This window comes from Leuciscus leuciscus (assembly GCF_965113295.1).
Source record: "Leuciscus leuciscus genome assembly, chromosome: 2".
In the NCBI taxonomy this organism is placed as follows: domain Eukaryota; kingdom Metazoa; phylum Chordata; class Actinopteri; order Cypriniformes; family Leuciscidae; genus Leuciscus; species Leuciscus leuciscus.
Genome location: NC_138726.1, coordinates 1,474,775 through 1,489,764, shown reverse-complemented (window position 1 = coordinate 1,489,764; position 14,990 = coordinate 1,474,775). Strand labels below are relative to the sequence as shown.

The 14,990-nt window shown below is 39.7% G+C and overlaps 1 long non-coding RNA gene across 1 annotated transcript; it reads left to right on the top strand.

The window, feature by feature from the left end:
• The first annotated feature begins 2,266 nt into the window (after positions 1-2,266).
• LOC309492195 lies at positions 2,267-3,380 on the top strand. The gene is made up of 3 exons (XR_014203448.1): positions 2,267-2,578; positions 2,925-2,993; positions 3,125-3,380. It is a non-coding gene; the product is annotated as an uncharacterized lncRNA (long non-coding RNA).
• Positions 3,381-14,990: the final 11,610 nt, after the last annotated feature.

The window sequence follows — 14,990 nt, the reverse complement described above, 5'->3', positions numbered from 1 at the left end:
GCGTGTGACGTCAGCGCACGCGTCATTACGACAGCTCACGTTCAACGAATCAACGTTCCGAAAGAAAAATATCACGTTCAGATGTCGGTTTAAGTTTTGTAACAAAATGATTTTGACCACGCAACAATTTACGAAGGTTGATAATTATATAAAAAGCAGAAGAAGCCTGAAAATTTTAATTAAATGAGAGCGATTTAATAATTTTGTTTTTATTCAATATTTAAAAATTACATTAAATTATTCTTTTTAAACTAAATGACATTTCCTGCCTTTTTAATTTTGTATAGTATTATCAAAGACTTAAGATAACAATATATATACACATAGATGCCTCATTATTGTCTGTTTCTAAACGTGAGCCGTCCGCCATATTGGAACGGTCAAATCCGGTCCGTGACCACTTTAGAGCAAAGTTGACTGTACTGCGTCGGCTCGGACACCTAGTTACCGGCGGCGGTGTGAACGCACAGTTAGTGTGCAATAGACATTATCAGATTCAGTTTATCATTAATGTGATAATTCTGCAAATGTATAATGCTTATTGACTTATACATAAAACACAAATCAGCACATTTGGGTTACCCTAATTCATCTGGGATTTACAGCTCATTGGTTTTTACTGCCATAGGCTGCGAAATATTAGATTAAAAAATCATTGATTTCTTAGTGTGAGTGATGAACAACATTATGTTAACCGGTCCAACATGGCTGACGCATCGAATTTGAATTTTAAATAGTTTCATTTTTTGTTCCAGATTACATTTGTCTGACAGCTGAACGGACTACTAAACTGGGAATGAACCAGTGACAGAACTATTTGATTCAAGACACTGGCTCAGAGAAATCACGGCATGTGTAGGCTAGTAGTGTGAAAACAATCAAAGAAAAAACACTAGCCACATTTTTTTGTGAAGGATGTTATTGGCTTTATAAGTGGCGAAGTCACTTCAGGGCTTTTGCACCTGGGGCCTGTACCATGAAGGTAGCTGAACAAACTCGGGGTTACAGGATTAGTTTTGAGTTGACAAAACCAAACCGATGCAATCAGGCTTTATTGGTACCATGATGCAGCTCATCAACTTTCTCTGTCAACTCAGGCTTTGATCCTCAAGCTATCTTACTCCACGCGCGCGTGCACATAAAAGAGTGACGTCGACACTGAACAACCAATCGCGGGTAGAGCGAGAGCGATATATTTTTCCGCGGAGGAGCAAGAGATAATCATTCAGAATTACGATGAATTTAAAGGGATAGTTCACTTTGAAATTCATTTTTGGTATGTTTTAGCTTACCTCAAGGGCATCCAAGATGTAGGTGTCTTTTTTTCCGCAGTAGTTTCAATTTTTATATTTTTAGGTCAAACCGTTCTTGTCTGTCAGTCATATAATGCAGGTCTATGGTCACGGTCTCAAAACACAAGTACAGAGTCCAAATTAAAACAATTCCCCGTCGTCCAAATGAAACAATTCCCCATCGTAAGTACACATTGATGGCCTAAGACACGAAACGAGCGGTTTGTGTGAGAAAACGAACAGTATTTATATCGTTTTTACCTCTTATACACAGCCATGTCGAAGTGTTCTGATCTGACGTGTGTGCAGACTGGTGCATAGATACACTAGATGTCGCCTTAAAGACATTCGTTCCAATGAACTGCCGTAGACAAGGCGACATCTAGTGTGTATATATCTATGCACCAGTCTGCGTACACGTCAGATCAGAGCACTTCGACATGGCTGCGTATAAGTGGTAAAAACGATATAAATACTGTTCGTTTTCTCACACAAACCGCTCGTTTCGTGTCTTAGGCCATCAATGTGTACTTACGATGGGGAATTGTTTAATTTGGACGATGGGGAATTGTTTTAATTTGGACTCTGTGCATGCTCTTTGAGACAGTGACCATAGACCTGCATTATATGACTGACAGACAAGAACGGTTTGACCTAAAAATATCAAAATTGAAACTACTGCGGAAAAAAAGACACCTACATCTTGGATGCCCTTGAGGTAAGCTAAAACATACCAAAAATTAATTTCAAAGTGAACTATCCCTTTAAATATGTATTTCAAGCTCGAAACAATACGGTCTCTGATGCCAAAGCAAGATAAGACTGTTGGAGAAAGATTGCTGATTGTTAATGTGTAAGTTAAACAAATACGTTCTATATTTATGTAAAATTATGTATACTATATATGTATGTGTAGCCTATGTGTAATATAGCCTATAGCCTATTTTTATAATATATAAAAAATGTGCTTGTATGTACTAAGAGAGATTCATATTCATTGATTTTTAGATGCAACCCCAACTCCAAATGTTCTTGCCAGCAGATAAAGACAAAATATAAAAATATAATTCAAAGTGGTGAGTATTTACCACAACCTTTTATTACTTTTGTGAACATTTTATCACAAACACTTGTTTGCAGCAAACAGAAATAAAGAGTTAAATTCAGTAAACCAGAATACACTGTGGCGGAGGAGTTGGCTCTGAGTAGGCAATAAGGGACGGCCGATTATGGATGGGATTACAGGTGCTGTACAATCTGACCCTGGTGCTGGCTCCTCTAAGCAAGTAACACTGGGTACGTGTGCAATACATTACTACTTTAAATATAGCTGACTGTATGTTCTGCAGTAGAGGGAAATACAGTGTCCCTGTTGAAGCCAGCACACATACACACAGTCTCCCACACAGAGGTCAGTATGCAGCAGACAGAACACCAAACATAACCTGCTTTACAAGCGTTATGCTTTATATTGGCCTATTTTTATTTATTAGGGTGGAGGAAATGAAGACACTCTGTCTGTGTGTTCTCAGACAGTTGCTGATGTGAATGCACTGGGCTTTTTATTATGGCAAACATTTGAATGTGTGGCATAAAAAAGGGACTGGCCCTTACACATCTCTTTTATTGTAGGATTTTTCACAACCTGCCCCAGAAACTGAGGCCTCTACCCCAATGGGCTTCAGAAGAAATGTGAACAAGGTAAGGATTTAAAACCCTTGACATAAATTACAGTCAGTCCTGTGTTTGTAGGAAGTCAAGGAACTTTTTGTGATTTGATGAGCCTCCAGAAAACTTGTAATGATCATGTTTGTGATGGAATTATGTTTCAGGTGGAAACAGACTCAGTCAGGGCCCTGTACAAAAGGAGACTTGAACTAGACTGTTCACTAAAGGAGACTTGAACTAGACTGTTCACTAAAGGAGTCTTGAACTAGACTGTTCACTAAAGGAGTCTTGAACTAGACTGTTCACTAAAGGAGTCTTGAACTAGACTGTTCACTAAAGGAGTCTTGAACTAGACTGTTCACTAAAGGAGTCTTGAACTAGACTGTTCACTAAAGGAGTCTTGAACTAGACTGTTCACTAAAGGAGTCTTGAACTAGACTGTTCACTAAAGGAGTCTTGAACTAGACTGCTCACTAAAGGAGTCTTGAACTAGACTGTTCACTAAAGGAGTCTTGAACTAGACTGCACACTAAAGGAGTCTTGAACTAGACTGTTCACTAAAGGAGTCTTGAACTAGACTGTTCACTAAAGGAGTCTTGAACTAGACTGCTCACTAAAGGAGTCTTGAACTAGACTGTTCACTAAAGGAGTCTTGAACTAGACTGCACACTAAAGGAGTCTTGAACTAGACTGCTCACTAAAGGAGTCTTGAACTAGACTGTTCACTAAAGGAGTCTTGAACTAGACTGTTCACTAAAGGAGTCTTGAACTAGACTGCTCACTAAAGGAGTCTTGAACTAGACTGTTCACTAAAGGAGTCTTGAACTAGACTGCACACTAAAGGAGTCTTGAACTAGACTGTTCACTAAAGGAGTCTTGAACTAGACTGTTCACTAAAGGAGTCTTGAACTAGACTGTTCACTAAAGGAGACTTGAACTAGACTGTTCACTAAAGGAGTCTTGAACTAGACTGCACACTAAAGGAGTCTTGAACTAGACTGTTCACTAAAGGAGTCTTGAACTAGACTGTTCACTAAAGGAGACTTGAACTAGACTGCTCACTAAAGGAGTCTTGAACTAGACTGCACACTAAAGCCGCGTTTCCACCGAAATTACCCGGAACAATTTGTACCTGGAACTTTTTTCCCAGGAACTTTTTTTGCCCCAGACCGGTTGCTTTCTGCGTTTACACCGCGGTCTAAAGTACCGGGAAGGTAAACTGCGCGCAACTGCTCCTCCCAGTCTGCGACGGACAGTAATCAGCAGTTGCGCCACATTTATAATAAGTATGGAGGAGATTCAAACTGTGCTGCAGTTATGTATTGGTTTACTAACGAGGTAATTAACAAAACAAAATAGACGAGCACTGATACTAAAGCGTGTTCAGAAAGCTCGTATGCGTATAAAATTAGACAACGTATGTTATCAGTTATTGTGAGATGCCTGGGACGAACGCGCAAAAAAAAAAATCCTCTTTCGCAAATACGCTTAAAAAAAGCCTGAACCCCGTCTATCAATCATAAATAGTGACAGTCTTGTAAATTGTTTGTTACTAACCTAACCTTGCAATAGATGACAATGTGTAAGCATAATGACTTGATAATAAAAGCTGTGGCAGAAAAGAGACGTGCACTGATAAAGCGTGTTCAGTAGCTCGTAATGCTAACGTTAGATATAAAATTTGTATGTTATCAGCTATTGCGGACATTGACCGTGAGATGGCTGGACGAACGCGCAGACCAGTTTTTTAAAAATTAAATTCCATATTTGCAGACAGACAACTCTTACTGCATGAAGCAACGACACGAACCGCAATAGATTTTTTAAAAAGGAAGGTTAAAAATAAATAAATGCTGCGTGGAATCATCCAACCAAAATGCGGCGTGAACACAACCAATCAGCTTGTGCAGCGCACAAGTCCCACCCCTGAAAGTTCCTGAACTTTGAAAAAGTACTACCTCATGAGCAGGGACTATCGGAGGGGGAAATATTTACCCGGAACTTCATTTAGACCCTGGTTCCTGCGGTGGAAACACATCGAGTACCAGCCCAAAGTTCCTAGTTCCTGGGGAAAGTTCCTGCGGTGGAAACGCGGCTTAAAGGAGTCTTGAACTAGACTGTTCACTAAAGGAGTCTTGAACTAGACTGTTCACTAAAGGAGTCTTGAACTAGACTGCTCACTAAAGGAGTCTTGAACTAGACTGTTCACTAAAGGAGTCTTGAACTAGACTGCACACTAAAGGAGTCTTGAACTAGACTGTTCACTAAAGGAGTCTTGAACTAGACTGTTCACTAAAGGAGTCTTGAACTAGACTGCACACTAAAGGAGTCTTGAACTAGACTGTTCACTAAAGGAGTCTTGAACTAGACTGCACACTAAAGGAGTCTTGAACTAGACTGTTCACTAAAGGAGTCTTGAACTAGACTGCTCACTAAAGGAGTCTTGAACTAGACTGTTCACTAAAGGAGTCTTGAACTAGACTGCACACTAAAGGAGTCTTGAACTAGACTGCTCACTAAAGGAGTCTTGAACTAGACTGTTCACTAAAGGAGTCTTGAACTAGACTGTTCACTAAAGGAGTCTTGAACTAGACTGCTCACTAAAGGAGTCTTGAACTAGACTGTTCACTAAAGGAGTCTTGAACTAGACTGCACACTAAAGGAGTCTTGAACTAGACTGTTCACTAAAGGAGTCTTGAACTAGACTGTTCACTAAAGGAGACTTGAACTAGACTGTTCACTAAAGGAGTCTTGAACTAGACTGTTCACTAAAGGAGACTTGAACTAGACTGTTCACTAAAGGAGTCTTGAACTAGACTGTTCACTAAAGGAGTCTTGAACTAGACTGCACACTAAAGGAGTCTTGAATTAGACTGCTCACTAAAGGAGTCTTGAACTAGACTGTTCACTAAAGGAGTCTTGAACTAGACTGTTCACTAAAGGAGTCTTGAACTAGACTGCACACTAAAGGAGTCTTGAACTAGACTGCACACTAAAGGAGTCTTGAACTAGACTGCACACTAAAGGAGTCTTGAACTAGACTGTTCACTAAAGGAGTCTTGAACTAGACTGCACACTAAAGGAGTCTTGAACTAGACTGCACACTAAAGGAGTCTTGAACTAGACTGCTCACTAAAGGAGTCTTGAACTAGACTGCACACTAAAGGAGTCTTGAACTAGACTGAACACTAAAGGAGTCTTGAACTAGACTGTTCACTAAAGGAGTCTTGAACTAGACTGCACACTAAAGGAGTCTTGAACTAGACTGTTCACTAAAGGAGTCTTGAACTAGACTGCACACTAAAGGAGTCTTGAACTAGACTGAACACTAAAGGAGTCTTGAACTAGACTGTTCACTAAAGGAGTCTTGAACTAGACTGCACACTAAAGGAGTCTTGAACTAGACTGCACACTAAAGGAGTCTTGAACTAGACTGTTCACTAAAGGAGTTGGACTGTAATCTGAGGAGGCTCCAAAAAAAAAAAAAAAAAAAATGGAGGTCAAACAGCTGGATAAAACTTATTTAACCAAGTAATAGTTTAGTATGAATATTTATTAATGCAACTTTCTCTTGCTCTCTTTCTCCCTCCCATCCCACAAAACCAATAAAACAGTTTGAGACCTATCTGCAGTTTCAATGTGCTTTTATTAAGTGTAATATTGTATGGTGATTGCATCTACATCTGCACCAGCTGGGTGGTCAAGTTTCATCGGGGAGAAGCTGGTTTTGTGGTGTTTCTCGCTCCTTTCTACTGGTGGCTATATTGTGCAGAATGGCACATGCAGACACTATCTGTGATGCCCGCTCTGGTGACTCTTAAGCGCCGAACACAGTTGAAATGTGCCTTTAGGAGGCCAAAGGTCATCTCTATCTTCACTCTGGTTTTACTGAGGGCCACACTGAAGCGGTGCTGTGGCCCTGTCTGAGGGTCATGATAGGGGGTTATTGTGTAGGTTTTTCTATCTCAGTTCAAATTAAGTGTTTTGTACTGTACCAAATTTAACTTGCTTTCCTCAAAGCGCTGACACAACACAGACTCATGGAAAATGTGTGAGTCAAGCACTGGAGCCAGGCCATTTGGCATCCAAACTTGTGATCATACGTTCATGACCACAAGTCGTCAGCAGATGAAATGTTTAATAGATCATTGTTATATCTGTTAATGTTACAATTAATTTAAAGATTCATATCACAGAAAATAAGATTAACAGAATAATAATAAAAAAAGATTCAAAATAATTCTTAACATGTATTGTATAGTACCATTTGTGAAATTTGCTTTTTATGTGTTCATGTGATGTCACTCTATCAATATATCTTACCGGCAATTTATATAAAAGCCCTCTTTTATGGACATGGTCGATAAATGTCCGGGGAACACTATTAATGAAACTATTCATGTACTCCTGCAGAGCGAGGACCACCTTGCGAATGGTTCGACAAACCGTGTTTTCCCCTAGCTTCTGTGCGTCACCCACCGTGCAAGTATTTACCACTTGCAAAAAAACCGCAACGCAATACCATTTGCGGTACAGTAAGTGCATGAATTCGACGTGTTAAATTCTTTATGTGCGGCTCAAGAAGTTCGCAAAGATAAGACATTCCTTCCGTGGAAAATCTGTATCTTTCATACAAGTAACTATCAGGAAAGGCAAGGGGATTTTGTCTGGCTAAAAACTCTTTCTCTACGAAGTGCTCGTCAAACAATTTGCACTGAGATGTCCACCGGATTTGGAAGAAAGGGTGAAGTCATTGCAACAGACACTGGGAATAAGTTACGTCACCTATATGTTTCTTTGCTCTCAGCTGATTGGTCAAACTTCAGTCTGAGATCTCGAATCCAGAACATAACCTGCCTCGGAGCAGGCTAGCCGTGCAGCGTAAGATACCATGGCAACGAACACCGATTAAAGCCGAGCTACTTTCATAGTACCTAAAAGCCAGGGTTGGCGGAAACTTAACTGAAACATAGCTGGCTAGCCACCTAAACCGGCTTCATGGTACAGGCCCCTGGAGGCTTATTCATGTCGGTGGAATTTGAGATTTTATGGAGTCCCTGAAAGTGAGAGAGAAGATATTTGAGGAAAGGTCATCCATCTTTGCCAGAATCTTGCCAGAAGCTAAAGACAAACCTCCAGCTGTCCGTTTATTGCCTGGGTTGACAAGGAATCATCGTCCAATTTACCTCTCGTCCCTCCTGTTTAAAACATGAATCTAGTATATTCCCATGCTTTAATATTGCTTCCATCTTCTTCCCCAAGAAATGCGATGTTTTTCAGGCTGGAAAGACAGCAAGCTAAACAACAATATTTAAACTCATGATTAATGGTAACGTTAGTGATCACTCAAAGAATATTGCAACATCTTCTGCCAAAAATATAGTGATTTGTTTAGATTTTTCCAATAACACATGAATGATTTCTTTGAATCTTTACATAGCATAAATAAATTGAATGAGATTGATCAACACTTCTGAAAGACATAGAGGAAGCCTTTCATTCATTAATAGCCCATAGGTCTCCTGGAACCGATGAACTCATCTCAGAATTGAGTAAAAACACAGCTGTCACGGGTTAGCATAGCAATAATCCAAACAAAGATGCCTGACGCAGACAGACGATGAAATAACCTTTAATAAACACCAGGAACCACAGAGCCTAGCGGCTAATGCTAATGCCGGTACGCAGGAAAATGTATGATGATGTCAATGGAGAGGAGGCTTCACTAAAGTGAATAAACCTTATCATTTAAGTAATCGACAGCCTGTTCGCTAATCTTCAACATGTTTTACGCTAAACAATACTTTTGTTGGGAAAGATGTAGATTTTACTAAGATAAAAAGGTTATTTGTGACCCTGCGATTTCAGCAAGGTTACATACATACTCACACTGAACGAGATCGCATGCGATTAAAGCCAAAGCTCCCGTTTTATGAGCTCACACTATACGGTCCGATCATCGAGCCGCGACTGCTCACACTATCCGTTTGAAATATACGCGATAAACCCCCGTGCCAACCAAGCGGCAACCTCCCCGTCTCTCTCTTGAAACCAACACGGAAGTGAGTTAAACTGCAATTCGTTGACTGGCCGCTTGAGGCTGGTGTCAAAAGTGAGTCAAATCTGTATCTCCCCCATGTTAAAATGCCAAATTTTACAGCAGAAAAAAACGTGTTTACAGCCTGGTGTCTGTATGTGGCTTTGGTCTATACAGCAAATTTTGCCCTTCATGACAACTGTGAGGGGGGTGAATTTTTTTATAACTCATCCGTTTAGTTGATTAATATTTAAAGTTCTGCATAATTAAGGGTGTGTCCACTTGAGTGACAGGTGGATTGCCGCTGATGTCAATGCTAGCCGTTTGTGTGTTGTTACTAGCCGTCACTTCACCTCAGCAAATTTTAGCTGCTAACTTGCCATATCTGCAGTGTTTGTGCTTTTTTTCGGGATTATTTCATACAATTTAATACACCCATTACTTCGCCCATGGATTTGGATTCTGTCGTTGTCGTCGAGTATCGTTCGAGAGAACAACCAGCGCTGTATTTCAGTTGTTTTCCTCTGTGAACATGCACTAATGGATGTCTGACAATTCCGTTGCTTTTTGGAGTTTTCAGATTTAAAAACGTCAATAAAGGCTTGTTCGTTCTGCTCTCACGGAACAGATTATAATATGCTTATGTACCGTCAGATGAAATCCTGCAGGTGTCGGCGCTTTCTCCGTTCATGCTATAAATGCACATCCTTGAATGAGCGCGGATTTCCAGCGCATTTACTTCAACTTCATAGGTAACGTTAATATATCTATGGTTTAACCCATTTGAGAGGCGGCCAAAATCAGAATTTAAAATGGACTGAATAAGCTCTCTACGAACTTGACGAGCGATGCCGCGCTGACGGACCATAGACTATAAAAAAAGAGTGACTAACATGTATGCACATAAATCACTGTCACACACACTCTCTCAGAGTAATATTAAGTTACTGCATATACATTTTCAACTAGCAGAATAGTACAGAATCATGATACACAGTCTCACTTGTTGCCATGTCTTTTAACTATTATAATATTTCGAAGGGTAAAAACAGGAACTTTTAATTGGCTTTACATCATCAACTGTCACTTTAGCGCGAGGCCCTGTGCAGTCGCAGACTTGGTACTGTCAGTAGCATATAGCATAGCATTACCTCCCCACCCGCCCCGCCTCTTTGCCCATTTTCTGTTATCCGGGAGTGACGCGAGTCCAAGATGGCGACGGCCGGCTCCGCCCACTTTAGGCTTCAAAAATGCTCTTCAGAAACCTACGGGTGACGTCACGGACACTATGTCCATATTTTTTTACAGTCTATGGTGCCAACAGACCATGATATCGTGTATCCAGAGATAGCCGTACTGTCAAAACAAGCATCAGCTATCAATATCAAGAGGATTTAACATTTCCAATGTATGTATTAAATTACTATTTTGTATTATTGTATTATTATTGGGGAAGGCCTACTTTTATTATTACATTTATAGGATATTATAATTCATTTGCCACGCAATCATTTTATAGCGCATAACCAAGGCACTGCGAAGATTAGAGAAACTTACTCCTCATTTAAAATTGTCTAAAAACATTTAGGTCGATTACAATGAATTATAGGCCAATAATTAATTATTAACGGTCTATGTCCGAACATTGCAATAATCAGTCATCAATGAAAATTAAAAACAGCTTTATTTAAAAAAAAAGCTTGTTTAACGTGAGCATTTAACAAATGAATAAAATAGGCACGGTCGCTACGTTGCAGGTGTCTTGGAAGACGTGGGTAATATGGTTTATCCATTTTGCAACACGAACTGGAGGTAAGCAACAGTAATTTGTAGCTAGTTTGATAACTTAAAGATCTCCCTCTTTTCGTTTTCTTTCTTGCTTTCTTTCTTGCTTTCTTGCTTTCTTGCTTGCTCCTTTCTTGACGAATCATTTGGTGACGAAAAAGTGTGTGAAATTTAATTTAGTGTGAAATTTAATTTAGTATGCACTCCAGGCGGCTAGGTGGCAATGTGAAGCACTGCCTCACAACAACGCCAAGTCCACGCGCCTGCGTACAACCTTCAACTTTTGCGTTTTTACCCTTTAGATGGGAATATTATGGGTGTAGCGTTTTTAAGATTTCCACTCTGGAGGGTGGTTTCACTCTTTTGCATTTTTAAGCCCCAAAAACGCTGTCGCCATCTAAACAAAAGGCACATCTGATAAAATATTTTTACGTTTTCACCCGCGAGCGTTCTCGTGTAAACAGGGCCTAAGAGCATCTCTGCTTTATTATAAACTTTATAATATTATAAAGTTTATAATATTACATTTGTAAGGTAACGTCACACAACCTTGTTCCTTTGCCTAATTTTGATAATTAGTCATTTAAGAGAAGCTCTTTGCGATAGAAAGAAGACTGTAAATTGGTATTGCACAAGGCCTGAGGAATTGTGTCATATTTCTTGCAGCTTTAGCAACGGATGTTCATTCATTTACTGCTGTGCGACGCTGAAATACGACTCCAGTCAACTGTCACACACGTCATCTGTCTCCACTATCCCTTCACGATCCCTTCACTATTCCCTTCACTATCCCTTCACAACAAACGTCATCTGTCTCCACTATCCCTTCACGATCCCTTCACTATTCCCTTCACTATCCCTTCACAACAAACGTCATCTGTCTCCACTATCCCTTCACGATCCCTCCACTATCCCTTCACTATCCCTTCACTATTCCCTTCACTATCCCTTCACTATCCCTTCACTATCCCGATTTTTTGAGCTCGTAAGCTTTCGAAAGATACCTAATTTATGATGATTACTAAAATATGTGATATGAAAAAAGGCGATAAAAAAAGAGCACCAAGCGTCCCGCTAGCGTATTAACCATCAGTGCTGTAGACATTAACTGAACCCAAAGCTTAAAGGGATAGTTCACCCAAATATGAAAATTCTGTTATAATTTACTCACAAGTTGTTCTAAACCTGTATGAATTTCTTTCCTCACAACAGAAGATATTTTGAATAATAATAAAAGTCCCCATTGACTTCCATAGTAGGAAAAAACAAATACTATGGGGTCCATCGACTGTTTGGTTTCCTGACATTCATCAGAATATCTTCTTTTGTGTTCAACAGAAGAAAGAAATTCATACAGGTTTGGAAACTCTTGAGGGTGAATGAATAAAATATACATTTTCCAAGAACTTTTTTTTTTTTTTTTACCATTTGTTTCTTATGCTCTAAGTCTAAACAATGTGATGACATGAAGAAAAAAAACAAAATTCAAAAAACTATTTTTTTTTCTGGGTCTCAGGAGAATAAATGCTCATTTTGGGGTGAAATATCCCTTTAAGAAGAGTTGTGTTATTACATTCCTGCACATTGGTTTGTCAGGTTGCTCATCTAAGAGTTTGAGTTGCACAACGAATAACCGTCCGTGACTCGGCATCCAATAAGAAGATCAGCAGATCTTTTAAAAGCGAGCTGAAAGAAGGCTTTACTGTACGACTACATACATAGCGCTCATTCATCTGATCTCAGAGCCGGCGACGCGAGCGATTACAACACAGCTCTACACACACTCTACACACACCACGGTTCTGTGGTTATAAATAGCTTTCTTTCTGCACTCTTAGCATCTTGTAAAAGCAAGGGGAGCTCGTTGACATTTGCCACGTGCCGAAAGCAAGAGTTTCCTCAGCTGAGGTGAAGTCCTCCAACACATTCCTCTTAAACCGGTCTGTTCGTCCACACACTCAAGACATGAGTGTAACGTAGATCCACACACTGAAGCTACTATTGAAGACACCTCGTGTTCTTACGAAGCTTCTCCTCTTTTGTACCTATGAATTCCCATAGATTGCACTAGCATACATGTGGACATAAGTGTATTCAAGATACACACCTTTTTTTCGTCAGCATCTGACCAATTAATATTAGCATTACCTTTTATATTCTCTAAACTATTCTATTTGTTTTGTTTTCCTGATTAAAAAAAAAACCAAAACCTTGCTACTGTGCTAAACTGAGACTTGTTACAGCACTTGTACACCGTTGTCGTCTTGTTGTTCTGATTGCATCTATTGTTCTCCTCATTTGTAAGTCGCTTTGGATTAAACATCTGCTAAATGATTAAATGTAAGATCTACCCACTAACATCGAAGCAACCTCGTGTTCTGCTGCCTCTGTTTACAAAGCTCCTGCTTTTATACTCTTTTATTTGTTTTTTTAAACCTATAAATTCCCCCAGATCGCGTGCAGGATTTTAAAGAGGCTCACCAGGGTCTGTGAGGGGAACTGATTCTCCCTCGGGGGGTTTACTTCAGCTTTGACACACAGTAAGTGGAGCTGGAGATGTCCACTCAGGAGGCCAGGGTCTCCACGGTGCTCGGGTTATTCACACATGTGCTGGTTTTCCGGTCACCTGTCAGTGAAGCGTTCTGGTGTTTTATTGGGGTTAAGCTACTGTGATATTTACAGAATCTCAACTCTCGGAGAGTTTGGCATGGTAATGTATATGACAATGTTGATATCTTTGGTCTTGGTGGAGTATATAAAAAAATTTGTAAAAAATATAAAAGCTGGTGAACGATAGCGGAATGAGTGAGTGCTGGGCAGTGTTTTAACCCCAAAACTGTTGATTTACTTACTTCAAACAAACCTGAATATTTCTAAATATAAGCTATGCGCAGAATCAGCTTTCTGCACAAAACTGTATAAATATATAAATAATATGTATAAAGATGAATTTCATTGTTGCGTAGTCAACCATGGATGTTTAGAAAAGTGCTGTGTGAGTTTTTGTGCCATCTAGTGGATTAAAATCAAATCAAATAAAAAAACGGAGATTTGGGATTGTTGGGATTGGGCTCGTTTTGTTGTGCATACCTGGCAACCCTGCATGTTGTAAAGCAGCTGTCGGATGAAGGAGTGTGTGAAGGCACACACACACACACACACACTCCTCTGGACTCCTGGAGCCTGTGTTTCAGTGACTGTAAGAAATGCACAAACACACTACGTTAAACGGCCTTAATGCAAACAAATGTAATAAAACGCACACATGCAAATATGACTGTGTGATCGTACCGAGAGGGTTCAGCGTGTGGCATAAACTTACATGAAGAAATGTTTTGTGTCTTAAAAATATTGTCACTGGCTGAAGCTTTTTACACCATATTATAATAGTGAATGTCATTCTCTGTTAACTGACTGTTATTATACATAATCTGTGCCTGGATTGTATTTTGGCATATGGACTTTTGTTTACATATTTCAGAAGATGAGCTTCATATCAAATGTCTTAGAAAGTTTTTCTTTGCCATATTTGCCTTTTGTTCACTTGAGGATTTTAGGATATTTCTCTGTGAAAATTCTTTGGAATAATATGTAGGCTACTGTGAAAAGTGTAACTATCTCTTTAAGATGTGCTTTTATACTGTTTTTGTTTTGCTTTATTATTAAGATAATGGAAAGAATGCTTCATAGCAAAAATGCTTTGTCTGATACACACACCTCTCCTTTGTTAACGATAAGATCTCTCTCTTCTGTTGTCTCTTCCCTGCTCTGACTTGCTGCAAGGCTATCCGTTCAGTCTGAAGGAAAAATGATTATCTGATAATCTTAGATAAAATCACACTGAAGTTTTGCCAACAGCTGGGATTCGGTGTCATCTCCAACGATTCACTCGGATATCTCGGATAGCCTTTCCTCCAGGCCAACGACTGGGATTCGGTGTCATCTCCAACGATTCACTCGGATATCTCGGATAGCCTTTCCTGCAGGCCAACGACTGGGATTCGGTGTCATCTCCAACGATTCACTCGGATATCTCGGATAGCCTTTCCTGCAGGCCAACGACTGGGATTTGACCGAATGAAAAGCGCAGGTTGGATAACGTGTAAAATCTCTGTCCAAATCCCCACAAAAAACAATATTACCAACATGGAAATGTGTCATATTTCTTAATCTAATATTTGGTTAAACACAGGGATAGAGCTAAACAA